Source organism: Sturnira hondurensis, unplaced genomic scaffold (genome assembly GCF_014824575.4).
Source record: "Sturnira hondurensis isolate 20B ecotype Veracruz unplaced genomic scaffold, ASM1482457v3 Scaffold0020237, whole genome shotgun sequence".
Classification (NCBI taxonomy): Eukaryota; Metazoa; Chordata; class Mammalia; order Chiroptera; family Phyllostomidae; genus Sturnira; species Sturnira hondurensis.
The window spans coordinates 2,742,453-2,745,958 of record NW_028092868.1 but is presented as its reverse complement, the minus strand read 5'-3'; the positions used below and the strand labels follow the sequence as shown (position 1 = coordinate 2,745,958).

At 50.3% G+C, this 3,506-nt stretch overlaps 1 pseudogene; it reads left to right on the top strand.

The window, feature by feature from the left end:
• The first annotated feature begins 508 nt into the window (after positions 1 to 508).
• Positions 509 to 1,056, top strand: LOC118975291 (60S ribosomal protein L12-like; annotated as a pseudogene).
• The last annotated feature ends 2,450 nt before the right edge of the window (positions 1,057 to 3,506 follow it).

Below are 3,506 nucleotides of genomic sequence, written 5' to 3'. Positions count from 1 at the left end.
CTTTTAGAGTTGATTTTGGTTGTATATTTTTTTCCCACTTGCTTGTGAGTTTCCTGGAGGGTGTGAACTACGTCTGGCCCTCAGTGGGCACTTCATAAACTTGAGTTCCGTTGAACTTTGAGACAGTTGAAGATACGCTGTGGGCAGGGCAAGACACTCTCAGCAGGTGTGGTGAACAACGTCCTCACCAAAACCAAGCCTTCTGAACTCTGGTTGGAAATTGGGGCTTCAGGGGAGACCAGGAGATTTCCTAACATCCCCTCACCGGGGCTTACACACAGCCCACCCCAGCGGTGGGCGGCTTCTCAGGGAGCCTAAGCACAGAGTCACAGCGCCATCTCCTGCCAAGATGGGGCACTGTTCCTCAAGAGAGGTGGTCTCCAAAACAGATACAAATCAAAAATAAGAGCCAGCTTTCAGAGGCTTTCGGCTTGGAGGAGGGGAGGGGTGGGTGCAACTTTCTCCAGTCGCCTGAAATCCTGGTTCATTCACACCAGATGCCTCCACTATGCCTCCGGAGTGCAACGCCAACCAGATCAGGGTCAAATATCTGAGGTGCTGCCCTAGCCCCCAAGATTGGCCCCCTGGGTCTGCCTCCGAAAATGTTTGGTGATAACGTGACCAAAGCAACCGGTGAATGGAACAGTCTGAGGATCACAGTGAAGCTGACCATTCGGAATACACAGGCCCAGACTGAGGCGGTGCCTTCTGCCTCTGCCCTGATCATCGAAGCCCTCAAAGAACTGCCTCAAAGAGAAAGGAAGAAGCAAAAACATAAATGAATGAATGAATGATGAATAAATAAAATAAAAGCGCACAGTGGAAACGTCACTTTCAATGAGATTGTCAACGTTGTCCAACAGAGGTGGCACCGATCTTGAGCTAGAGAACTCTCTGGAACCATTAAAGAGATCCCCGGGGAAGGCCCAGTCTGTGGGCTGCAGTGTTGGTGGCCGCCACCCTCATGACGTCACAGATGACATCAGCGGTGGGGCAGGGGAATGCCCAGCTAGTTCACAACAACAAAGGAAAATGTTTCAATTAAAGATCATTTGACAATAATGACAACAGAACCAGGAAGCGCACCAGCCTGCTAACAACAAAACTGCGGAAGGTGTGAAACCCCACCCTGGAAGCAGCGGGGAGGAGCCTCTGTGAGCGCCCTGGCCCTGTAAGCCCCGCGGTGCCTTCGGGAGGGCGCGCGGACGCACGGGTCGGATACTTGCATCACTGTACTTCTGGGGCGATACCCAGTGTAAGTTAGTGAAGAGAAACACAACAACCTGCTCTATGCGTGCACACGTGATTACATTGTATTTACTATGTTGGTGAAGAGCTAGAATCTTATGTAATGCCCAGCCCAAAGCAGGGTGTGGCTACACCAGGTGTGATTGGAAACAGGGAACAATCTCTGTAAAATAACCCCAAGTGACAAAAAGGACACCCCAAATATTATTTTGAAAGTAAAGTCTACGAAACAGGGACAGTGCACGCAGCAGTAAGGATCAGAAGAGGATTCCAAATCTTAGAAGTAATGGGAAAATGCAATAAAAAATAAAGTTTAAAAAATCTTAGAAGTAGTTGATGTTCTTCAATACTAAAGGAACATTTTGGGCTTGGGTTTTTTGTTTTTTGTTTTTGCTTATTTATTGACTCTTTGGTTGGAGCTTGTTTTTTTTTTAAATTTTACTTATTTATTTTTAGAGAGAAAGAGAGGAAGAGAAACATTGATGTGTGGTTGCCTCTCACGTACCCCACACTGGGGACCTGGCCTGCAGCCCAGGCATGCGCCCCGACCGGGAATTGAACCGGCAACCCTTTGCTTCACAGGCCTGTGCTCAATCCACTGAGCTACACCAGCCAGGGCAGAGCTTGTTTTTATTATCAAGGCTTCAGCTACTGAGTGAAAAGAAATCAAATAAGGAGAGAAGTGATTAGGGAAATGTCCAAAGCTCAGGAGGCCGAGGAATATCCCTTAAGGGCATTCGTGGTCAGATATCTTCCCTTGGGCTTTTCTCCAGAACTTTCCACCTCTAAGCACAAGGTCTTGCACACAACATGTGTTCAGTAAATGTCTGTGGAGCCACTAAGTTAAAATGACTAGCTGCCTGAAATATCGACCATCTTCCTTGGGGCCATTCTTTTCTCAAGAGCTCTGGAGAGAGTTTTACCCAGCAGAGTGTCTGGCCGGACTGAAATGGCTGGTCGTCCAAACCCCACCTCACTGGGTCACCAATACGTGGGCAGCTCCAAGAAGGATGTTCAGAGGGCGTCCTCTGAAGCTGATCCTGAAGGAGCTGACAGCCGGGGACTGTTGGCTGCCCCCACGCCCTGTGTAACAGTGACTGAAGTAATCAGAACAGACTAATCAGGTGGTAATTATAGAAGAGGCCATATTAACAGACTCATAGAGGATTCATGTATCAAAAGTATTTCCTCATACATATTGTATAGACGTCAGCAGTTGCAGCTCCTGCTTAACCAAGGAGTGACTGTGACCACAGGAAACTGGGCCAATGTCAGCGACTCACATCAGAAGCCCCAGAAGCACTGCCCACACATCCTGTTCCCACATATCAGACGTGAAACTGTGGATGGAGAAACTGCGGATGGAGCAATGACCCCGCAGGAGGACGCACGCAGGAGGCAACACTGAAACCAGCTGGGAGCAGAGCTGAGGAACTGCTTCGTGCCAGTTCCCTAGTTCCCCTCTTCCCAAGGACCCCCTACATAAACTCGCCAGGACACCTGAGATGCTAAGATGCGCCTGGAGGCGACAGTTCCTCATCTTCCAGGTGGCCGGCACCTGGATAAAACCACTTTCCTTCACATCAGCACTTGCCTCTCGAGTACTGGCTTTCGAAGCAGCGGGCAGCCGAACGCAGTCAGTAGCCCCTATGACTGGGCAGCAAGTGCTTTCCTTGAAGGGGAAACTGAGCGGTGCATCTCCCTGTTTACTACGGAACATGTGGCAGATGAGGAGACCGAGGCCAGAGTCAGAGCCATCAAGTGGGAGAGCTAGGAGCCCAGCTTGCAGGTTTGCCTGCACCCTTATCTTCGCTCTCCTCTGCTGTCCTGCAGTGGCCCAGCTGTACCCCAGAGAAGGCCCCAGGCAGACCTCGCCCGTCAGGAAGGCTTCCGTGGACAAAATGTTATAGGACGGCATGTAAGTGGTCAGAAGAGGCCACAGCGTACCCAGCAGGCACATCAGTAACATTCCTCAGGGCATCAGCAAGGCAGGCCCTGGAATGCCCCTCCAATCCATACCCTCTCCTCTCTCTGTCCCTACTCCCCCAGACTTGTGCCCACCTGTTGTCTGGTCTCCCTCTATTCCACACCTTGTACACGCCCCTGTGACAGCACTACCCACCCGGCTTAGCTATCCATGGTCTGCATCCCTCTGGATCAACAAATCCCTGCACAGCCCATTGTCTCCTAACTATACCTTTGTATCATTTCACTTTTAATGTCAAATGACAAGCAAGATCACATCAGTTGGCTCTGGG